The sequence below is a fragment of the Chiloscyllium plagiosum genome, unplaced genomic scaffold (assembly GCF_037043375.1).
Source record: "Chiloscyllium plagiosum isolate Xiang-an unplaced genomic scaffold, Cpla_swu_hap1 HiC_scaffold_43, whole genome shotgun sequence".
Taxonomy (NCBI): Eukaryota; Metazoa; Chordata; class Chondrichthyes; order Orectolobiformes; family Hemiscylliidae; genus Chiloscyllium; species Chiloscyllium plagiosum.
Genome location: NW_028270181.1, coordinates 12,051,986 through 12,077,252, shown reverse-complemented (window position 1 = coordinate 12,077,252; position 25,267 = coordinate 12,051,986). Strand labels below are relative to the sequence as shown.

The window sequence follows — 25,267 nt, the reverse complement described above, 5'->3', positions numbered from 1 at the left end:
AAATCCTCTCTTTACTTAGTACCTTTTCTCCATCTTGGGGCATCCCGGAGTTCTTGACAGCTGAGTACACTTAAATGCTTTTATCAAAAGGTGGGGGGTGTGGCTGTCAATTTGTGTGTATCATGCTCTCACAGGCAGTGCTGAGATAAATGGCCAGTGGTGCCTGTTTGAGGGATAACTATTAGTGAGGACAGCGAGGGACCTCCACTGTGTTAGTAGGACAGGTTTATTTGGAAGCATTAGCTTTCAGAGGGCCGCTCCTTTCTCATGTCGGAGCAGTGGTCTGAAAGCTAGTTCTTCCAAATACACCTGTTGGACTCTAACCTGGTGTTGTGTGATTTGTCCACCCCAGTCCAACAGCAGCACCTCCGAATATGTATTAGTATGAATATTGCCATGAAATTGCGTGCCATTATCCCCTCAGAGCAAATGGAGTCTCAGTTCCACATGTCACCTGAAAGCGTAGCAGTGAGATATCATTGACCTCGGGCTAACGCTGTTGTGTTTGTGGTTGGAGATATTTTGATGCACCTTTTCAAGTGTGGTAACCTGAAACTTGGCATATTAGTTTCTGGGATGTGCGTGTCACTGACCAGTTCAGCATTTATTACCTGGCTGGGGAAGGTATTGCCGCCTTGCATCACCACATCCTTAGGGCTGTGCAGACACCCGCTGTGCTGTTGGGGAGTGAGCTCTACAATTCTAACACCAAGCCGGTGAAGAAAATGGTCATGTTCCAAGTCAGCGTGGGGTGAGACTTGGAGGTGTCCCACACATCTGTTGGTCTTGTCCTTCTCGATGAGTCGAGGTTCATGGGTTTGGAAGGTGCCACTGAAGAAGCTTGGTAATGGTAACACTGTTGTGTGGATGAGTGGATTTTGAAGGTGTCAAATGCAGTGCTGAGCAGGCTGCTTTCTGCGGATGGTGTCAAGGTTCTGGACTGTCATTGTCGTTGTACCCATCCAGGCAAGTGGGGAGTTTTCCATCACCCTCCTGACTTGCAGGTGATGAACTGCTTTAAGGCGACAGGAAGTGAGTTACTGAGCCAGCCTCTGACCTTCTCTTGTCACCCACAACATTTAAATGGCTACTCTCGTCCACTTTCTACTCAACGGTAACCCCAAGATGTTGCTAGTGGGGGATTCAGTGATGGTAACGCCGTTGAGTGTCAATGGGTAGATCCTCACTAGGTGGAGATGGACATTGCCTGGTGCTTGTGTAGCACATGAGTTAATTGCCACTCATCAGCCTAAGCCTGAATACTGTCCAAGTTATGCTGCACACGCCATGTCTGAGGAGTCTCCGATTTCAATCCCTCCAAACTTGCCACTTTCTGGATTTCAGTCTGTAATTGGCCAAGAGCTTTGCAGAAAGGGGACACTCCGTTGTGATGGTGACTGAAGGTTCAGGACGCAAACTTAAATTTCAGTAATTTTCCACAGGCCAATCCCAGTTAACGGGAAACTTTTGGTGGGATTAGCTCTGAGCTGATGCTGATCCTGTTTGAGAAGCATAAAGATCTATGACTATGGGACATGTCAGCATTTGAAGTGCCTGTTTTGGAAGAGGGAAATGTTTTATTTTCAGACATGCCAGTTTTTATTTTCAAAGTGTGGCTTGTGGTTTACATTGCTGTTGGTGACTGTCGAGTGTGTGTTTGATTGTAATCCACAGATTACTGTCATACTGTTGGAAAACAGATTTTTCTCTTTCTGAAGTGCAAATCCTATTTCGGAAGTAGTTTCAGAGGTTTGGCTTCCCTTCGCTATTGACAACAGTGGGATGAACAAAAGTGCCACTTCCAGTCAGCTATTTTGTTTTTTTCCTGATTTTTGTGCACCTCCCCAGCTTACAATAGGCGAGAAACGCGCAGCAGGTCAGGCAGCATCCAAGGAGCAGGAGAATCGATGTTTCGGGCATAAGCCCTTCTTCAGGCTTATGTCCGAAACATCGATTCTCCTCTTTGGATGCTGCCTGACCTGCTGTGCTTTTCCAGCAACACATTTTTCAGCTCTGATCTCCAGCATCTGCAGTCCTCACTTTCTCCTAACAATAGGTGAGAGCAAAGATTTGGGATATTTGCCTTGGTCAGTCTCTCAGCGTCTATCTTTTGTAGGCAATTTGACCCCGACTCTCTCTCCTACCTCTCCCCTGTCCAGAAGATTCCTGTGACCCTTGATGTGACACAACCCACCAAGGTTACACACTGTAGTCAATCCGCATTACTCCTGGGGTCATACCAAACATGAAAGTCCTTTTGGTTAAAAACAAGGACTGCAGATGCTGGAAACCAGAGTCTAGATTAGAGTGGTGCTGGAAAAGCACAGCAGGTCAGGCAGCATCCGAAACGTCGATTTTCCTGCTCCTCGGTTGCTGCCTGACCTGCTGTGCTTTTCCAGCACCACTCTAGTCTAGACTATGAATGATCTTTGTCAAGGTATGCATAGTACCCCAAATTACCTGATATTCAGACCAAGGTGGGTAGCATGCACCAGGTTTCTGTGCTAAACGAGAATAATTATTTATACAGCACAGGAACAGGTCCTTCGGCCCACCAAATCTATGTCAATTCTAATCCTTATTTAGACCCACAAGGTATTAGCCATGTGCTGTTTCTATCCCTCTGCTCGTTTCCTGTTCATGTAGATTAGATTAGATTTAGATTAGATTAGATTACTTACAGTGTGGAAACAGGCCCTTCGGCCCAACAAGTCCACACCGACCCACCGAAGCGCAACCCACCCAGACCCATTCTCCTACATTTACCCCTGCATCTAACACCGGGCAATTTAACTTGGCCAATCCACCCTAACCTGCACATTTTTGGACTGTGGGAGGAAACCGGAGCACCCGGAGGAAACCCATGCAGACACAGGGCGAATGCGCAAACTCCACATAGAGAGTCACCTGAGGCGGGAATTGAACCCGGGTCTCTGGCGCTGTGAGGCAGCAGTGCTAACCACCGTGCCGCCCACAATTTATCATAAGGATGTGTTATTTCTTACGAATAATTGGAGTATAAGTAAACAGATATAAATTATTGACCTATGTCACTACTATCTAAAACTCTAATCCCCTAAGAATCTGGTGGTTTGTGAAGGAAAGTAAGGATAAGAAGAGGCACTCTCTGCTTAAAAGAAGACATTTAATGTGTCAAAATGGCTTTGAGGGAAGAGCAAGGTGGTTGATGCAAATGGACTTGTATTGAGTGAGGTCCATGTCTGTATCAATATAATAGCAGCTTGGACTGGGAGGAAGATGGCACACCAGAACCCAGGGTGGACAAATAGTAGAATCCCTACTGTGTGGAAGCAGACCATTTGGCCCCTCAAGTCTGCAATGACCTTCCGAAGAGCATCCCACCCATACCCAACCCCCTTCCACTTTCTGTGTAACCATTGCATTTCCCGCGGCTAATCCACAATGGAGAATTGGAATGGCCTTTTGGAGCTTTGAGAAGTAGCTTTAATCCCACTGTGCCTTGCCGGATGAAATGGTGGAGCCAGCGGTTGGGTGGTTTGCAAATGATGGAGCGATAATTGGACCCATGAAGCTTTCACATTCTCTTGTCTTCCCAAATCTGCTATTTTCCAGCTGAATCCATCCCCAAAAGTGGAAAACAGAAGAGAAATGTACTCTAATTTAAACCCTACATGGCTCATTATGTGGTGTTCCTTCGGGATGTGCCTGTGACACAGGCGTAAACAGTAATTAATAATTATCATTCTTCTCAACTAATAATTTATGCCTTAATTTCCAATTGGCTCAGGTATCTGAAGGTTCCTTCCAGGTATCGCACGCACAGAATTCCCCGATTAGACTGTTTGACATTTCCAATTTATTGTGTATCTTTTGAAAGGCACCGTGATGAACCAAAGATTATCTGTTACCCCTTGACCCCATTTTTCTCCTGAGCCACAAAGAGTAAAATAAACAGTTTGTGAGCAATGTGTTTCAAGTTCGTAGACCTGAAGGAGAGGGGAAAAGCTTTCCCTTTGTGTGATGGTGACACAGTCATAAACCCGTTTGGATAAATGGGTTTACAATTTAATTAAAGCCAGCCCGCAGGGAATGCCTTTCATCAATGGTTGTTGAGAGTTAAAAGGAAATCTCTTTATCAGGTGAAGTAATTGAAACAGTGAGAGGTTTAATATAAATGATGAGCTGGTCTGTGAAGTCAGTGCATGATTTGACAAACTTTGTGCAATTAACAATTTCTCTGACATCAGTTTCTCCCTTCTCTCACTTCACCCACTTGGTTTATTCCAGGAAATAACAGTGGAATTAATATTGACCAGAATGGACTGTTGTATCTGATCAATGGGCATGTTCTTGATTAGTTAATTTTTTTCTCTTTGGTCAATAGAAGTGGGTGTTGCCCTCTAGGCCACAATTATTGCCCAGTCTTTATTGGTACCCTTCCTTATCCTATCAAAACCACAACCTGTCCAATATACATTCATGAAGCGTTCTCTGCAAAATGCCTCCATTGCTTCATTTTAATCCGTTCCTGGGGTGGGAAGTTTGGGTTGGCTAAGTCAACATCCCGAAATATCAGTGGTGAGCCATTGAATCCTTTATAGTGTGGGTATCTCCACAGTCCTGTTAGGGAAGGTTTTCCAGGATTTAGACTCTGCCATTCCTGCATTATCTCGATGTAGTCCCAATGCGAGATGCCGTTTGACGTGTTAGTGATCGTGTTCTCAGTGACCCTGTTACGTGTTCCTCTTCTGGCCATGCATGGCTGTGAGAGATAAGTGGGCGTCCCCAAAACTGGGTTTAAATGACATTCAGAAGGTGGTCTGCCGCCTTTAATCACTGCAGGTCCATTTGATGCAAGTCTACCCACAACACCACGAGGAAAGAAGTTTTAATGGAAGAACAGCAGTAAAGTCACCACAATCAGAATGGTATGTGGGTGGAAGGCAGCCTGTGGATGGTGATGTTCCCATATGTGTCCAGATGGTGGAGGTTGTGGGTTTTGGAAGGTGATGTTAAGGGAACCTTGGAGAGTTGCTGCAGTGCATCTTGTAAATGGTACATGCAGCCGAAACTGTGCACCAGTGATGGAGCGAGTATTAGTTGAAGGTGGTTAGTGGGGTGCCAGTCAAGTGGGCTACTCTGTCAGGATGGTGTCGAGATTCCTGAGACTGTTGGAGCTGCACTCATTAGGCCAGTGGAGTGTTTGCATTCACAGCCATGAGGTGTTTTAATGCTCCTACGCGGAGTGATCCTATCATGAGAGTGGCTGTCTGAATGTGTCAGCTCACATGTCTCCTACTGTGTGATCTTAACCTTTCAAGACTGAAGTGAAGCATTGACTCACCCTCACAGACACTGGTACGTTGCAAATACCATCTCGCTATAACCAAGCTTTCACCAGCATGGTCAAATGTTGAACCTCATTTTCAGATGCCTGAAAGAAATGGCACAGTAACTTAACTAACTGAACAGTAACTTAAACAGTTCTGTATTGTCTTTTGCAGGTGCTGAAATACTTTCCTAGTCCAGTCATTGTTTTAATAGATGATACACAGCAGCCAACCTGTACACAGCAAATTTCCACCTACAGTGCCATGCGATAATGACAGGTTGGCTGTCTGTCTGCCTGTTGCTACTGTTGGCTCATAGATAAATATTAAATCCAGATTCCCGCCTGCGCTCTTGTTTTGGAAGTCAGAACTCCGAAGGCACTATTTGAACGAGGGTGGGCTAGTGTTAGCCTCTACTTAACTCAGATGGCTAGTTTGTAGATCAGATTAGCAACACAAGGGTGTGCGGTGCAATCCGAATCCTGACCAAGTTAACACTCACGTTTCTTGAGGGAAATTCTGGGCACATGTTCATGATGAGACACTTTTTTTTTGTTTTCCATTTCTGTATGAGGCCCAGAGCAGGCTTTGACTTCAACTCCATCAGAATTTGGATTGCACTGCACACTCTTGCTAGGCAAACGTGAGGATTGCAGATGCTGGAGATCAGAGTCTAGATCAGAGTGGTGCTGGAAAAGCACAGCAGGTCAGGCAGCATCCGAGGAGCAGGAAACTCGACGTTTCGGGCAAAAGCCTGACCTCTTGCGCCCTTCCAGCACCACTCCAACTGCACAATCTGACCTACAAACCAGCCATCTAGCCGACGGAGTTAAGTAAACCCCACAGACACTTTTTTTTTAATATTGACTTATAGGTAAGAGAGCAGTCTGCAGCCGCAATTTAAGTCTGTGAAAATGTAGTGCCCCTGACAGGGCTGCACTCCCTCAGTGGTGCAGTGCAGTATTGGAAGACGTTTGTCTTCCCAGAAAAGGAGGCTCCTAAACAACCCTTTTAAATGAATAGGTTGGACAATGTGCGGAAATGTTTACTTCTGGGGAACAAGACAGCTTCGAGTGTTCTGGATGTAAGTTTCTTAGCTTAGAGTGTCTCAGGAACGCTGTGCACTTCTGGCAAGTCTGCATGATACCAAATGTCCCAAAAATTACTAGTTTCCAGGGGCATAAACTAAGTTTTTTGTGCTGAAGTGCCAATTGGAATGTCGAACAAGGAACAAACCCGCTCGTAATCTGACAGGGCCAAGGTCCGTGTTTAGGGTAGGGAGTCACTACCAACAGCAATGCACCCTGTCAATACAGGACAGCAGAACCGAGGCTGATAGTCTCACACGTGTGCCTCAAGCTGCCCGGAGAGCTGGAATGTTTGCTGTAGGATTTCCTGAGACTCGAGAAGCAGGCGGTGGGATGCAGAGAGTAGCCTTTCGTTCGGGGGCTGGGAGAACACAGCAGACCTCCTGTGGGAGAAGCTGGTTTGGCCCTCTGCTAATTGTCTGCGTTGTTTAGCCAAGTCACTATTAATTAAAACGGGAAGGAACGCAAGACACAATATGAACTTTTGCTTGTGCAATCTGTGAAAATTGGTGATTTGCGAATCTAATTGGTTTCTGCATTTCAGGACCGGTTAATTAGATTCAGTCCTGTTGGGAGTGCTTGGTTTTTGAGTGCCAACAAACTTAATAAATGCCATAAATGTTTACCAGTCACAGTAATGCGGTGATGGAGTTGACTGTTGAAACTACTAATATAGGCCTGACACATTATGATTACGGCTCACTGACCAGGCAGGGCCAAACGTACATTGTGGCACAATATTGTGACTTCTGTAAATCGGCCACTTGAGCTGCAGTGGTGCAGTCCGACAATTGGTCGACATATTATTTATTTTTGAGTTTCTCTCGCGCCTTTCCACACCCATGGACACACTGCAAACCTCTGCACGTCTGACCTCTTCTCCCAGTGTGCAGCCAGCAGCTAGGCAGGTTCCGGGATCTGGTCGCTTTCAATCTGGTCGCTTTCACCAACTTCATGTTGGATTTGCCGCTGGCTGTGTTGACCGGCCTGTGCAACTGAGAGGAGAGGTGGTGGCATACAACTCCATGTGCCTGGTGGTATTCCTGAAGAGTGTGGAAGTTCTTCCTGGTTGATATTTATCTTTCCTTAAACTTGGCTAAAATCGGATGATCTGGCCATTTGGCACATTGCTGTTTGTGGAAGCTCACCGTGCGCAGTTTGAGTGTCACGTTTCTACATTGTAACACTCTCCAAAAAGAAATGGTTCATTGGCTGTCAAGTGCTCGGAGATGTCTGGTGGTTGTGAAAGGTGCCATATAAATGCAAGTCTATCTTCCATTCTGTGCAATACCTCTTGTGTCCGAGGTTTGCTATCAAGAGAGTGATTTTGAGGACAGTGGTAGGAGCTATTTTCCAAATGTTGCTCCCTTGTGAGTGAGCTGTGTTAAAAGAGGCACAGATTTGTGCGTGTGTTTGTGTGCGCGCGTTTGGATTGACGTGGGATTGCACATGTGCATGTTTGTGAGTGGGAGAGGCTGAGGAAGTAACTGTGCGCACGTGTGTTTGTGGCAGAATTCTAAACTGATTTCTATCGTGGTCAGCTCGACTGAGCCCCCCCCCCCCCCCCCCCCCCCCCCCCCCCCCCCCCACCTCCCCACCCCACGGTCTGGTGTAACCAACAGTAATGCCAAGACAGGTCCGGCTCGATAAGTTTGTTGTGTTTCGTTTGCAGTAGTGGAGGGGAAGTTGGGAGTGGAAAAGGTAACTGGCTGGACTGCTTGCATTAAAAGGTTGAAAATTGATCAGCAGTAGAACTATCCCCAAAACCTTTTATTTCTTAAAAAAAGTATTCCTCATCTTTACCTGGAAGAATGATACATTTTCTCATCAGGTTGTCCAGTGTGGGTTCCATATCAGTGAGGCTATGTCTCTCTGCTCTCATCCCATTCTGTCTCCTTGTGGATACCAACCTCTACTTGCTCCGCAACTGCCAGGAGTCTCTCTTTTTTTTTCAAAAATTAAAAAAAAATTCATTTGTAGGACTTTTGGGGCATCGCTGGCTGGCCAGCATTGATAGCCCATCCCTATTTGCCCTTGAGAAGGTGGTGGGGAGCTGCCGCCTTGAACCGCTGCACTCTACAGTAGTTGCTGTGACTTTCTACAACTGAGTGGCTTGCTAGGCCATTGCAGAGGGTACTTGAGAATCAACCACATTGCTGTGGCTCTGGAGTCACATGTAGGCCAGACCAGGTAAGGACGGCCGATTTTCCTCCTCTGAAGGACATGAGTGAAACGGAGAGGTTTTTCCAACAATCAACAATGGATTCATGGTCATTAGTCGACTCTTAATTCCAGATAGTTTAAAAAATTGAATTCAAATTCTACCACCTGCTGTGGTGGGATTCGAACCCAGGTTCCCTGAACATTTATTTTGGGTTTCTGGATTCATAGTCGAATGAGAACACCATTAGGCCATTGCCTCTTCAACAACTAAAGCCCTAAGCTCTGGAATTCCTTTCCTGAACATCTCCACCTTTTTGGCTTCGATACTCCTAAGACCTTTTTGAGCCCTTGATCACCTGTCTTATTAACTCCTCAGTGTTTCGTAATAGACCGGTGAAGTGGCTTTGCATATTTTATCACATCAAAAGCACCATGTGAATGCAGAATGTTGTTGTTTGCTTCTTTGAGATTGCCAGAGGATCTGTGTAAAGTGTCATCAGCGAATGATCAGGGTGCAGTTCGTACTCGGACCTGTGCTATACTTGGTGAAGAGTGATAGTCAGATAAAGAAGCTACAGAAACCAGTGAGCTGGTTACACAGGGGAAAGATCTGATTAGAGCAACATAGGAACCCTCCCTGGAAGAATTTAATAATTGTTGAGAAAAATCCCATCTCTGCATCCTCAGCTTTGACTTGTCCTTGATTACTGTCCCTGATGGGAGTTGTGTTCAGAACTAATAATACAAAGGTCGCACTATGGAAGCATAAATTAACATTGCTTCCCCCAGAAGGAACTGGGGGTGATGGGGCATCAGCTGATGATGATTCTTCCAACTGCTCTTTCTTTAATTGCCACTAATCCTTTTGAAAATCAAGCTCACTCATCTGAAACCACTCACCGTTGATTGAGTGAATTCTGCTGCCGTCGCTATTGCATTTCCTCAGAGCCAGTAAATCTCCTCCGAGTCTATTGGGTGAGCGAGTGTGAACCTGGAGTGTGTCAGTTCCCAGAAAGCCCCTCGTTACAAATCCACACCTTTTGCACTGGGACGTGAGATTGCTGCCCCTGAGCCGAACTGAATTCCGCATGAAAGGCCTGCCCTGATACACAATCTTGCACGACCTCCAGGTGTCCCCATGTGTTTTTCCAAGTGATTACATAACCTGGTAAGTGGAGTTGGTGTTTTGGTGGCAATATCAACGCGTTAGTAAATCAGATGTCTGGGGACACGGGTTTCAATGCCATCACGGCAGGTGGTGAGATAGACAACAGGTGTAGGAGTAGGCCATTCTGCCCTTTGAGCCAGCACCACCATTCATTACGATCATGGCTGATCGACCTCAATCAGTATCCTCTTCCTGCCTTATCCCCATAACCCTTGATTCCACTATCCTTAAGAGCTCGATCCAACTTTCAGTGCAAATTTCAATACAAATAATTCATAAGGCCATTTGGCCCATCGAGTGTGCTCCACCACTTGATCATGGCTGATATGCTCCTCATCCCCATATTCCTGCCTTCTCCCCATCACCCTTCAACCCATTGCCAGTTAAAAACCTGTAACATCACCTTGAGTTTACTCACTGTCCCAGCATCCACTGCACTTTGGGGTAGCAAATTCCACAGATTCACAGCCCATTGGGAGAATGGAATGAGCTGCCAGAGGAAGTGGTGGAGGTTGGTACAATTACAGCATTTAAACGATGTCTGGATGGGTATATGAATAGGAAGGGTTTAGAGGGATATGGGCCAAGTGCTGGCAAATGGGACTAGATTAGGTTAAGATATCTGGTCGGCATGGACGAGATGGACCGAAGGCTCTGTTTCCACATTGTACGTCTCTACGATTCTAAGTAGTGTCTCCTCAACTCTGTTTTAAATTTGCTACCCCTTATCCTATGATCTCTCGTCCTAGAATGCCCCACAAGGGGAAGCATCTGGAATAAACAGCTGTGGTAATAGTGACCATGATTAATTTTGCTTTAAATGCTCATCTGATTGAATGATGGAAGGAAATTAGCTTCCAGGTGACTCCAGGACCACCACAATGTGGTTGACTCTAAACTGCCATCTTCTATGCTCTAACCTCAAAGCTACTTAGGGACACACAGTAGATGCTGATTTGGCTAACGAAGCCCAATTCCAGTCAGCACTAGTCATTATCGTGCTGTAGGAAAGACAGCGGCTGTTCTGTACACAGCAAGCTCCCAAGTGGACTCTTCCACCGCCTTCGCCTCCGCATCTACTTCTTCAACCAGGATTCTCGCCCACCCTCTGACGACCCCTTCTCCTGCCTCCAACACACCCCATCCACCTGGACACCCTATGCTGGCCTCTTACCCGCCCTCGATCTCTTCATAGCCAACTGCCGCCGCGACATTAACCGCCTCAACCTCTCCACCTCTCTCACCCACACCAACCTCTCACCCTCGGAACGTGCAGCCCTCCACTCCCTCCGTTCCAACCCCAACCTCACTATCAAACCGGCAGACAAGGGAGGCGCAGTGGTAGTTTGGCACACCAATCTTTACATTGCTGAGGCTAAACGCCAACTCGCGGACATCTCCTCCTACTGCCCCCCTTGACCATGACCCCAGCTCCCACCACCAAACCATCATCTCCCAGACCATCCATAACCTCATCACCTCAGGGGATCTCCCATCCACCGCCTCCAACCTCATAGTCCCACAACCCCGCACCACCCGTTTCTACCTCCTGTCTAAAATCCACAAACCTGACTGCCCCAGCCGACCCATTGTCTCGGCCTGCTCCTGCCCCACCGAACTCATCTCTGCATACCTCGACATGGTCCCGTCCCCCTTAGTCCAAGAACCCCCCACCTACGTTCAGGACACCACCCACGCCCTCCACCACCTCCATGATTTTCACTTCCCCAGCCCCCAACGCCTTATCTTCACCATGGACATCCAGTCCCTATACACTTCCATCCCCCATCACAAAGGCCTCCAAGCCCTTCACTTCTTTCTTTCCCGCCGTACCAACCAGTACCCTTCCACTGACACCCTCCTTCGACTGACTGAACTGGTCCTCACTCTTAACTTCTCTTTCCAATCCTCCCACTTCCTCCAAACCAAAGGAGTAGCCATGGGCACCCACATGGGCCCCAGCTATGCCTGCCTCTTCGTAGGATATGTGGAACAATCCATCTTCCGCGGCTACACTGGCACCACCCCCCCACCTTTTCCTCCGCTACATCGATGACTGTATCGGCGCTGCCTCGTGCTCCCACGAGGAGGTTGAACAGTTCATCCACTTTACTAACACCTTCCACCCTGACCTCAAATTCACCTGGACCGTCTCAGACTCCTCCCTCCCCTTCCTAGACCTTTCCATTTCTATCTCGGGCGACCGACTCAACACAGACATTTACTACAAACCGACCGACCGACTCCCACAGCTACCTAGATTACACCTCCTCCCACCCTGCCCCCTGTAAAAACGCCATCCTATATTCCCAATTCCTCCACCTCTGCCGCATCTGCTCCCAGGAGGACCAATTCCACTACCGAACAACTCAAATGGCCTCCTTCTTCAAAGACCGCAATTTCCTCTCCGACACGGTCCCCTCTGACATGGTGGGGGACGCTCTCCACCGCACCTCCGCCCTTGAACCCCGCCCCTCCAATCGCCACCAGGACAGAACCCCACTGGTCCTCACCTTCCACCCCACCAACCTCCGGATACATCATATCATCCTCCGTCATTTCCGCCATCTCCAGACAGACCCCACCACCAGGGATATATTTCCCTCTCCTCCCCTATCAGCGTTCAGGAGAGACCACTCCCTTCGCGACTCCCTCGTCAGGTCCACACCCCCCACCAACCCAACCTCCACTCCCGGCACCTTCCCCTGCAACTGCAAGAAGTGCAAAACCTGCGCCCACACCTCCCCTCCCCCTCACTTCCCTCCAAGGCCCCAAGGGATCCTTCCATATCCGTCGCAAATTCACCTGCACCTCCACACACACCATTTACTGTATCCGCTGCACCCGATGTGGCCTCCTATACATTGGGGAGACAGGCCGCCTACTTGCGGAACGTTTCAAGGAACACCTCTGGGACACCCGCACTAACCAACCCAACCACCCCGTGGCTCAACACTTCAACTCCCTCTCCCACTCCACCAAGGACATGCAGGTCCTTGGCCTCCTCCATCGCCAGACCATGGCAACACGACACCTGGAGGAAGAGCGCCTCATCTTCCGCCTAGGAACCCTCCAACCACAAGGGATGAATACAGATTTCTCCAGCTTCCTCATTTCCCCTCCCCCCACCTTTTCTCAGTCCCAACCCTCAGATTTAGCACCGCCCTCTTGATCTGCAATCATCTTCCCGACCTCTCCGCCCCCACCCCCTCTCTGGCCTATCACCCTCACCCTCACCACCTTCCACCTAACATATTCCCATCGCCCCTCCCCCAAATTTCCTCCCCCCTATCTTTTATCTCAACCCGCTTGGCACACCAGCCTCATCCCTGAAGAAGGGATTACACCCGAAACGTCGCTTCTCCTGCTCCTCAGATGCTGCCTGGCTTGCTGTGCTTTTCCAGCAACACATTTTTCAACTCTGGAACAGGCCTGCAACCAGCTGGGCCCTCGCTGCGTGGGGTTTGTCAGAGTTTACTGTTCTGTGACGGCCTCTGAGAACCAAACAAGCCCTCGAGAGCCCCAAGGTATACCGTGAAGTGTGTGTTCAGGATGCCACATTAAAGGGACCCTCATGGCTGCAGAGGGGCGGTTACCCAGTTGAGGTTTCACAGCCTTAGTTTTTGTCTGTGTGGGGAGTGGGCTGAGGTGACGTGTCCCATCTCTATTTGATGGCAGGAATCGGTGCGGTGGGGATGAATGTGTGCCCCTCTTGAAGCTTGTGAGCTTCTTTTAACGGAGGAATATGTGAAGTTAAAGGAAGCAGAGGAGGAACTCGGCTTTTCACCTTCGGCCATTTTCCAATGTTGTGTTGCCATTTCCCTCCAGCTTAATATTTTAAAAATGTATTCATTCATGCGATGTGGGCATTGCTGGCCAGGCCAGTATTTATTGCCCATCTCTAATTGCTCAGAGAGCAATCTAGAGTCAACTGCATTGCTCTAGTGGCCCAGTAGCAGCCCAAGATGCACTGCCAAAATTCACTGGAAATCCTCAGACAGCACCTTCCAAATGCATGACCACTTCCATCTAGAAGGACCAGGGCAGCAGACACGTGGGAAACTCCATCGCCTGCAGGTTCCCCTCCAAGCCACTCACCATCCTGACTTGGAAATATATCCCTGTTCCTCCACTGTCACTGGGTCAAAGTCCTGGAATTTTCTCTCTAAGAGCATTGTGGGTCAACCCACAGCAGGTGGACTGCAGCGGTTCAAGAAGGCAGCTCACCCCCCACCTTCTCAAGGGGCAACTAGGGACGGGCAATAAATGCTGGCCCAGCTAGTGAGGCTCAAGTCCACAAGTGAATTGAAAACAAAATGTTGCAGTTGCCAGGAGACCTAACCTTGGCCTAGCCATTCCATTTTAGTCGATTTCCACTTGATAGTTGGAGGGGAACTGGCCTTCCTGTTTACCTTTGGCTGAGTTGGCGAAGGGGAAAGTAAAACCATCCTTTTGTACTGGTCCTATTCACCGATGAGTCTGACTGAAAGATGCAAGTTTCTGCATTCTCGGAGTTTGGTTTAACACCTGCACCTGCGCACACGTGCACACACAAATGACCAGTGAACTGAGTCATCGATGCAGTGCTGGGATGGTGGACTGACAATAGGAAATCGAAAAAGAGAAAACTTGCTTTTGGAGGAGTTAACATTTTCTGTTGATTTAAAAACTTCATTCCTCCAGGCTTTAGTGAACACTCGCATTCTGTTTAACATAGCAAGTAATTAGGGTCCGGGATGCGGTGCAATGGATGCAGATCCAATTGAGGTGTTCAAGAGACCATAGATGATCATTTAAGTAAAAACCACATGCAGGGTTCTGAGAAGGCTGAATACAGGCACTAAATTACACTTCTCAGAGGGCGAGTGCAAGCACGATGGACCCAATGGCCTCTTCTACACTGTCATGATTCAGTACTACTTATGATGTTGAATGCTGATTGGGACATTGCAATCTTTCTCCTTATCTTGACACTGTTCCCATTAAGCGGTCTGTTCTCTATTGAGACTTGGTCAAATGGATGTCAGAAAAACAACCTGGAGAAAATTGCCCTGCCTGGAGAGTAACGCTGAAGAGCTCCGATTTATCAACACAGCCGTGTAATTGAACCTCATTCGAATCCCTACGGCAGACAATGAATTCCAATCATGGAGGACACCCAGACAAATACTGTACAAAGTTCCAATTGTATTCATTCTACAGCCAGCGAGAGCCAGTGACTAGTTCAGCGTTTCTTTTCTTTCCACATGTCTGTTGGAATATTAAGAATGAGTGATGGAGCAGTATTGTTGATCCTGATGTGACGGGAAGGAAAGCCAATGTGTATCCTGTATGGAAGCATGTCTCACCCTTCGGAATATGAATGATTTGTTACTAGGGGCTGTTTAGACACGCTGCTGAGTAAAGCCCTTGGGTCTGTTCATTTCTATCTCCCTCTCCCTCTCCCCTCTCTCGATGTGTCTCTCTCTTTTCTCAATGTCACTATCTCATTCTCTCTATCTATCTACCTCCCTCCCATACCATTTGCCTTTTACCCCTCCCTCTTTTGCCTCTTCACCTCCCTCCCTTCTATCTCTTTCCCTCTTCCCCACTCTGTCTCTCTTTTCTACCTCTCCTTTCGCTTCCCTCCCCCCCCCTCCCCCCACCCACACTCTCTCTTGCTCTGTCTCCCTCCCCTCTCCCCCATTCTCCCTCCATTCTCTCTCTCTCTCTCTCCTCATTGTCTCTCTGTCCCTCCCACACACTCTCTTCCCCTTCTGTCTTTCCTCCTTCTCCCCCCCTCTCTCTTCCCTCCTCTGACATTCTATTCCACTCTCTTCCCCACCCTGCCACTTACGCCACGAATAGTTTAAGAATTAATCTCAAATTGAAAAGCTGCACAGCCCAGCCCAAATCTAGTGTGTTCCACATTGCTATAATTGTGAACAGTTAGTTCAGTCTAAGAGCGCCCTGGTGTGTGTTGGTTGCTGTGCCTTCCAACACATTTTCCTTTCCCCACACCACCCCCACCCTATTATTCATTTGGAAGTCTTTACAGTAGTTGGCAGGAACAGTAACATGTTTGGCCTGGGCAGCACTCTGTGTTTCCAGACTGGGAGGAGTCTGTCTACAAGGTATGAAAACAAGCTGTACACATCCACAGTGACGATCCACACAAATGCTGATGTGTTACTGACTAAACACACTCGATGGGAACACCGGGAAATGGAAGATTTAAGGTGCAGGTTACAGCGAGGGAAGTTTGTCTCTCAGCTCCAATTACACTTGGGTCATAAAATTAAACCTTTCACAAATATTTCAGTTTTTTATGCTCTCTGGTGTCTGTTTTTTATTTGCCTTTTATAGAGTCATAGGGATGTACAGCACGGAAACAGACCCTTCGGTCCAACCCGTCCATGCTGACCAGATATCCCAACCCAATCTAGTCCCACCTGCCAGCACCCGGCCCACATCCCTCCAAACCTTTCCTGGCCCAGGCTGGTAAAAGGTGGCTCTGTCACACACACAATCACAGGAGGCTATTCAGCCCATTGAGCCCATACCAGCTCTTTGACCCAATATCCCACTCATTCAAAATCCTGGAACTCTGTCCTTGACACTCTGGAGGTAGCTACCGCATGGACTGCTGTGATTCAAGAAGGTATCCCCACCACTATCGGCTGCAGGGCAGTTGGGAACGGGCAATAAATGGCCAGCAACTTCAACATCCTTTTAAAGGATTGTGGAAAAATCCAGTTTGTCCCACTCCTCGCCTCTTTCCCCATTGCACTGTTGTTTCCCCTTTTTGACTATGAATCCTTTGTATTGAATCTTCTTCCGTGGTGCTTTCATTCAAGAAAGCAGCGACTCTCTATGGGCATGGAAGTGGAGAAAACTTCACTGCCTTTCCTGTCTGGTGGTTTTCCCAGTTATGTTCGACCTGTCTCCTCCTCTTGCTGATTCTGCTGCCTGTGGAGTTTCTGTCTGTTCACTCCCATCAAAACCCCTCAGAACTTTGAGTATAAATCTCACCTTCACCTACTCTGCTTTAAGGCAAATGTTCCCAGTTACTTCCGACAACTGCAGCCTCCACCCCCACCACCAGCCCTGCTGTTTTCTTCCAGTGAACAAGTGAAGCTACATTCGTGAATGATTGAGGAAATTGGTCAGCTTTTCTTCCTTTGCTGTTTATTTCTGCAGTGTTTTGGTGACCATGTGTACAGGCAAGAGATTTGAGGAAATATTGTCTACCCCTTTCTTTAACACCCGTGGTGACTCCAACCTCTTTTTGGGCTCATGAGAGGTACTATATAAAGTGCAAGTCTTTGCTGCTGGTGCTATCTCTGCTGGGCTGTCACTCGAAGTTAATGTTACTGGCCTTGACCAATCCTCCAGCACAGGTTGCATCTCCTGGACTTTTTAGGGTTTGCTGGGAGGAAAGGGGCTCAAGTGTGTAGTTAGAGAGGGGGTGGGCGGAAGTGAAATACCAGTAAGGTAACTGGACTAGTAATGCAGAGCCCCAAGATAACATTGTGTGGGATATGGTTTTCGAATCCCACTGTGGGGTTTGGTAAAATTTTAATTCCGTAAAACATGGAATTAAAAGCTAGTCTGTTAATGACCTTGTGACCAACGTTAGCTGTCAGGAAAACCCAAATGTAAACAAAAAGACTGGAAATCTGAAATGAAAACAATGAGCTGGAGAAACTCTGCATCTGCTGAAAGAGAAACAGAGTTAACATTTCAAGTCACTATGGTCGGGTTTAGTAGCCCTTGCAAAGACTCCCTTCCCTCTCTTGGATTCTCAGCTGTGGCAATCCCAGTGATGTGCGGATTACCCGCTCCATAACGAATGGGGGGAGCAGGAGTCAGTCATGTGACCATCTTGACCCCACACTGCCGTTTGATACAACCCTGGCTGAGCTTTTTGTCTTGACCTCACGTTCCCGCCCACTCCTCATAATCCTCCTCCGTTTCCCCAATCAAAAGATCTGTCTACCCCGACCTTGAGAAGGTATTTAATGATGGATCACCTCCTATCCTCTGGGACGGAGACTTCCAGCCATTTCCCAGCCTCGATGATTGACCACTTGTCCTGAAACCGCATCCACGTTCATCTCTATTTCCCCAGCCCGGATGAAAGAGCCTTCAGTGTTGACCCTGTGAACCTCTACCAAATCTTTGTACAAAATAAGGTGGGGACGTGGTTAGGGTGGGTCGCCAGAGTCTTTGTCCCAGGGTGGGACTGTCCAAAGCTGGGGGCTTGGGTTTACAACGAGAGGGGGAAAAGTGCAATGGAAGTCTTTTTGTTTACAGAGACTGGTAGGTGCCTGGAATGCCTCCCAGCTGGGGTGGTAGAAGCAGATCTGATAAAGTGACGTTGAAAAGGCATTTCCACAGACTCCTGAACAAGCAGGGAATAGAGGGATACAGATCATTTGCAGTCAGATGGGATTGTTTTAGAATGGCATTCAACATGATGGGCTGAAGGGCTTGTTCCTTTGCAGTTTTATTGCTTTTTCTAATTTGTTTGTGGGACTTGGGTGTCGTTGGCTGGGCCAGCATTTATTGCCGGTCCCTAGCTCCCCTTGAGAGGGTGGGGGTGAGCTGCCTTCTTGAACCGCTGCAGTCCACCTGCTGTGGGTGGAGAGGGAATTCCAGGCCATCCAGTTTCATTTCTTTATGGTGACTTTTGAGCAATTGATACAACGGAGAGGCCATTTCAAAGGGCAGTTGAGAGTCAACCACATCGCTGAGAGTCTGGAGTTACATGTAGGCCAGACCAGGTAAGATTCCTGAAGGACATTAGTGAACCAGATGGGTTTTTGACAATGGGTCATCAGTCGACTCTTAATTCCAGATTTATTTTTGGAGTGAATTCAAATTCCATGATGGGATTCGAACCCAGGTCCCCAGAACATTATTCTGGGTTTCTAGTCAAGCAATAATACCACTAGGCCATTGCCTCCCCCATACTGTTCTAGTTTCAACAATGTCTCCTCTTTCTCAACACCGAGTGAGCATTAGATACAATTCAGGACAACCCTTCTCCCCCATTCCAATTCCCAATTTCCTGGTTTGTCCTAATTGTTGTTGATGAGAGGTAGCATGCATCACTGAGCTAATCTTGATCCCATGGTTGTTTTTCCCTTTTTTGAGTTTCGGTTGCGTTGGATGTGGGCACCGCAGACTCTTAACCTGGAGTTCCAAGCCTAGTCCAGCAGCTTTGACACTAAGCATTTTACTTTGACCCAAGCCGTGAATTTAACCTGTGAAATTTGTGGCTTGGCACGCGGTTGACTCTCGAGTCTGTTCCCTGCGCGCAGCAGGTTAGGTGATATGTAAATGCAGGTGGCAGGCATGGAAATGAACTGGCCCTTTCGCTGGGAGGGAAAATATTTCCACAGCTGAGAATCCAAGAGGAGGAGAGAGAGTCTTTGCAAGGGCTATTAAACACGTGCTACTGATTTGGGTCAGACTGGGCTCTGACCCTGCCACAATTGGGGCCCATTCACTCGCATCTGTTTCACATAATGTCTTGTTTATAGAGAGACTGAAAAATGAAACATTGATGTCGGGTCTGGGCAGCTGGTGGAGCAGAAGGTGAAAGGAAGTTGACAGTAACTTCATCATGCTGCGATCTTTTGGGGAAAGAAACATTCCTTAACTTTCAGTAACAGCCACCAACAGGAGTTGCCCTGTTGTGGGAGAATCTTGCAGCGTCTCATGGTGCTCCTCGTTGATGGCAGATACCTGGGTGTGCACACTTGTGGGGCCACAGGTTTAATCTCTTACTGTAAAGCACAACCACGTTAGGAGAAGGATGGTGGAACAGGGCAACAGCAATGCTGCATCTGAAAATGAAGTCCTGGCATTGTACCCTGCTCTTCAGACACTCCATTTATCAGCTTACAAAGATGATGTTGCTCTCTCTTAGTTGTAGCTTGGATTCAAGTGACATTGGTACAAAAACTACACAGCACCTCCTAAGAAACAAATACTAGTGGATTTGTGTCCTGTTCCATAAATATTCTCCAAAGACATGGAGAGGATGAACATTGGGAGTAGAAATGTCCAGTGTTGGTCACCATCCTTACGTACTGTAATGACATTCATGAGGTTCACACCAACTTCTGGATTGTTTCACTCTCTCTCTCTCTCTCGCTCTTCGCTCTCTCTCTCGCTCTCTCTTTGTGTCTTCCCCCAAATTGCTCTTGCTCTCGCGCTCACTCTTGCTCTCTCTCTCTCTCCTCGCGCTTGGTCTCTCTCTCTCTCCCCACCCTCTCACTTACACACTCACACTGACTCTCTCACACTCCCACACACCCCCACACTACTCCAGTTGGTAACTCTGCAAGGCAAGCCCCATGCTCTGTGGGTAAATCTGTTCAGAGGCTACCTGCTTGCAGTCGAATGCTTGTGCTCAAGTCTGTTGTTTGAGTGCAGCTTTGCACAAAGCAGCGATTAGAGCCTGCCAAGTGAACTGGAGAACTAGCAGGAGTAGGTCATTCAGCCCCTCGAGCACGCTGCACCATTCAGTATGATGGTGGCTCCTCTCTTGATTTCCTGCTCACTTCCCTGTAAGCCTTTAACCCATTGCACAGTGGCTGCTTGAGAGACCTTGCTACACAAACTTGGCCTTGTCAGCACAGCACAGTGTCGACTCTCTGAAAATAATTCATTCATTGTAGAGCCCTTTGGGACATGTATTTGCTGTCATTTCTATACACTGTCAGCCCAGGCCGAGGTTAGGGGCACAGTGGATTTTGTTTTCTATCTCTCTGTAACCGTATTGGGCTTGTATTTAGAAATGTTACCCCCTCAGTCCAAGTTGCTGCCAGTCTTGGTCTGCTGAAAGGTGCAACATCCTGGTCCAGTTCCAGGGGGACGATTAATACCTGTCACTTCTCATTGGACTCGACAGTTACACTCTCTTTGCTCCATCTCCCTGTGGTTGCCAGCAGCTTCTGTTTAAAAGCCATGATGAGCAGCTGTGGTGTTCTCAGTCACCGGTCTTCCTTTCCGCACTCTGTAGTTTTGGCAGTTTCTGACCATGCTTGCTCGGGACAGGGAAAGTCAAGGACGGCGACCCACAGATATATCATGGAAGTTTATTTGGTATAGGATCGTCTATGGAGACAGTTCACTAATTCTCTGAGCATGTTGTTTCAACAGCTAGACCTGGCTGTATGAGTGATGTCACTGTTCAATGGTTTAACTGTTCTGAGTTTGATACTGAGAGTCTGATTACTCACCGTGCTTGACTAGTTAAGCCTGTGGGACTGGACTTCGAGAAGAGGAGACAAAGTTATAGAACAAGTTGCAAGCCAAAGTAGAAAGATGGAGTTGACTTTGTAAAAGCATTGTGAATAATCTTCCTGCACATGCAGAAGCTAATCTGATTTCTTCATAGATCCAAACACCCGAACACTTCAGACCCAGTATCATAAGGTCCATTATATTTTAGTTTCCTGTGATGACAGTATGGTTAGCTGTTAACTTGTGCAATAATATCACCTCTTTCTGTATCAATGCATGTAGCTGTTGGCATATCATCGAGCCAGTTCATGAAGATTCTCCATATTAGTCAAGACTGCGGCTGGGCTGTTTTCTTCAGAAGGAAGATGGGAGGAAGCTGAGATTACAGAACGGAAACTGGGGTATGTGTGATTGTTAGATAAGGGTCAGGCTTTGCACAGTAGTTTTCCCAGTCCCCCTCTTCGTCTAGGAGGAAGCCAGTAGGTGAACAATGAGATATCGGAGTGGTTCAGGGATTCCCTGGCCTGTTTTCTCCCGATGTACTTTGATTTATTGCTCTCACTAATGCTAGATCAGATCCTTCTTTTTGTTGCCAGTGTTGCTTCGTCCATTCAGATTAGCTTCGTCAAAGCCAGTGTGGGCAGGAGCTGTTGGAGCCTGGTGATCCAGTAAATGCTGTGCTTCCACTCCCAGGTCCATGTTGTCATTGAGCTGTCACTTCAGAGTGAGAGTGAAGGAACGCTGTCATCAGCTGCTTTAGATTGAAGGTTTCCACTCCTTCAGCACTGAGACACCTGCGATCTTTATTGTTACTTTTTTTGGGGGGGGGGGGTTGTTGGAGGAAGGGGGAGGTCTTGGCAAAATCCCATGTCCAAACCATCAAGACCAGGAACACAAACCACTTTTTCTGTTTTGACTCCAGTAGACTTAGTTCAACAACGGCGAACTGCAGGCCTGGACTAGAATGATCACCACATGGACAGTGACTCGAGCCTCAATCTGTGTATGTTGAGTGTACCATTCCTGGATGACCCCCATTCCCACACCAGGATTTATACTGACCTCTCGCTAGTCATTATAACAACCTCCTGTACCAGTCATCTTGATGACTCCCACGTCAGTCACTATAATGACCCCAAACCCACACCGATCATTACAGCGACTGTCATTCGAGTGTGATAACTCCCACTTCGGTCACTATAATAACAAACCCCATCCCAGTCTAACTAAGGACCCCAACCCGAGACATAATGTTGACCCAATCTTAATCATTTATAAAGGTATCTCATCAGTCAGAGTGCCCAATTTGTAAATGGAGTTAGGTCACAAAATGGCCAAGATCTCAGGATGGTCAGCAGAACAGTCTCAATGGGCTAAATTGCCAATTCCTGTTGCTAGGTCCTTCTAGCCAGCCAGTATGTACAGAGGATCTCCTCAAGCCACTGATCCAATGTAATCCACTTGGGGGGAGAAAACACATTTTATAAATAATGTTTAAAAATCCCATTGAGAGTAAAGCTGCTTCCTCTAAACACTGTGAGAATGAATGTCGACTCCTTGAGGCAAGAGTGAGGACATTGTAGATTGTGTCCGTGTCTGTCTGTGTGTGTGTCTCTGTCTGTCTGTGTCTGTGTGTGTGTGTGTGTCTGTCTGTGTGAGTACACATGCAATTACAATTTACAGCCTTCCAGCCATACTTGACTATGCCCCTGCTTTGTTTGAGACTGAGCCAAGTGCTTAAACTGTCAGAATGAAAACAACTTGCCATTAAATTTTGAAGACATTTTGACATGGTAGGCCTTGTTTAAAAATGTTGAAATGATGAGTTTAGGTGTGTGTGTGTGCGCGCGCGCTTGCGCTGTACAGTCCCATCAATCAGAATGTGTACAGGTGCTGCTCTCTGATAATCTCAGGAACAGAAGGGTATGGACCGCAGATATCCTTTTACCCTCCCTGACTCCAAACCCCCATCTACACCTGATTACTGTGCAAGATGTTCTTGGGTTGCTGCTAACACAGGCACGCACAAGAAAAAAAAAGTATGTTTTGAGAATAGTCTGCTTTTTCAAAGTGTCTCATGACCTTTCCTCCACAAACCTTGAAATCCTGTAATAAAATTCCTGGGCTGTGATTGTTCCAATCGTGCCCTTGTCCTGAGTTTCAACATTCTAGGAGGATGAGAACATGCAGATTGGACTGAGAAAGTGTAGGAAAGTCTCTGGGGACAGATCAGCTTTGGTTCCATTAACTAGTTTGCAACTCTCCCTGGCTGGCAGCTTAACTGACATGAAGTATGAGGGTGCACTAGGGTGTGTGGTTATAGGTGGGGTGGACAGGAGAGTTATACATCACAGAAACAGACCCTTCGGTTCAACTTGTCCATGCCAAACAGACATCCCGATCTCCAGCATCTGCAGTCCTCACTTTCTCCTAGACGTCCCGATCAGGCCTAGTCCCATTTGCCAGCATTTGACCCATATTCCTCTAAACCTTTCCTATTCTTATGCCTATCCAGGCCTTTTAAATGTTGTAACTGTATCAGCCTCCATCACTTCCTCTGGCAGCTCATTACATACACACACCACTTTGTATGAAAAACTAAGGACCCTCCAGTCCTTTTTAAATCTTTTCCCCTCTCACCTTAAACTTATGTCCTCTCAGTTTGGATTCCACTACCGTGGAGAAAAGACCTTTGCTATTGACCCTAATCCATAACCCTAATGATTTTATAAATTTCTTTTGAAGTCATCCTTCAGCCTATAACATACAGGTCATTCTGCTACCACGATGCGTTTCATTGACACGGATTCGCTGCTATGCCATTGACGAACTGGGGATGCTGCTTTTAAAGCGCTAACTTTTTAAAACGTGTGTGGGCTATAACGCGATTACATCAGCAACACTTTAAGCGTTGTTCCTAAAGTGTGATATTTCTATAATGCAGGGTTGCACAAGAACACAACAATCATGTTATGGAAGAAGTACCTGTACAGGCAATTAAAGTGGCACAACCACTGTACTCTCTCCTCACCTCGAGACTGAGTTCTGTCCACCGTGCAGTTTGTGGGCATCTAGAGTCTGGGTGTAGAAATTGTCAAAAGCTGTCTGTGCCTTTGACAATTGTGGCTGAGGGGCATCACACCCACCAAACAGCGTGTGAGTGCCATAAACACCAGTGGCCAGCGATTCCTCTGACTTTTGACAGTCAAGTCATCTCCAGCTGAGGAAAGCTCGGTTTCGGATCCTGAATGTTCCACCGGCACAGCAGGAAAAGTCCCGCGTTTAACCAGCACGGAGAATTGCTGGAGAAACTCAGCAGGGCTGGGGGCGTCTGTGGAAAGAGGAAGAGAGTTAACATTTTGAGTCCAGTATTGAGAATTGAAAGGTGTTGAAAAGTTCTGGTTCGGCAGAGGAGGGCTGAGGTGAACAGATGGTCTGGCGGCCCAGTGCAAAAGCTGGCTAATTGGGGTGAAAGAGAGATAAAATCGGTGGAAGTTGAAGGGTGAAAATAGGTCCTTTCAGAAACTCTCGAGTTTCTCCAACATTTTCTGCATCCGCTTCTGATTTTCCAGCGTCCGCAGTGTTTTGCTTTTATTTCTGAGAGTGTTCTGTGCCAGGACTGTACACTCCAGCCCTCCTGCGTGAGCAACTCACAAAGCAGCATTACATAAACACAATAACCGGGTCACTCCGAGCCCTCTTACTAAATTCACTCCATTTAAAATAGAGTTGTGTCCAAAGAAAATAGGTCAGTGCTTTGGAACGCGTGCGATCATTGTGCACTGGCCTAGAATGGAGCTCGTAATCAGAGATGCTGATCAAACCTTTTTAGAACTCTTTGTCAGTCTGGCTCTGCAAGTTGAGAGATAGGTCACACTGGAGGGGTGGCACAGTGGCTCAGTAGTTCACCCTGCTGCCTCACAGCGCCAGGGTCCCAGGTTCGATTCCACCCTTGGGCGGCTGTCGGTGTGGAGTTTGCACATTCTCCCCGTGTCTGCGTGGGTTTCCTCCGGGTTCTCCAGTTTCCTCCCACAGTCCAAAGATGTGCAAGTTAAGTGAATTGGCCATGCTAAATGGTGTAGGTTTTTAGTTAGGGGTAAATGTAGGGTAGGGGAATGGGTCTGTGTGGGTTAGTCTTCAGAGGGTCGGTGTGGACGTGTTGGGCCGAAGGATCTGCTTCCACACTGTAGGGATTCTGGATCTGGAATGTGCAAACCCACTGCTCTGAGGGATAGGAAGTATGTTCATCTGTCCAGTGAGTGGGTTTACAACTGGCAGGATACTGGGCATTGCTTTGC

The 25,267-nt window shown here is 47.4% G+C and overlaps 1 protein-coding gene across 15 annotated transcripts in view; it reads left to right on the top strand.

Annotated features, from left to right (window-relative positions):
• zmiz1a (zinc finger, MIZ-type containing 1a) overlaps positions 1-25,267 on the top strand; it is a 445,305-nt gene that overhangs the window by 116,609 nt on the left and 303,429 nt on the right. The window contains exon 3 of one of the 15 annotated variants that reach the window (XM_087982366.1): positions 21,252-21,370. The exons of the other annotated variants lie outside the window; for them this stretch is intronic. The gene's annotated coding sequence lies outside the window, so the exon portion shown is untranslated. The remainder of the gene's footprint in view (positions 1-21,251; positions 21,371-25,267) is intronic. 15 annotated transcript variants of the gene reach the window in all.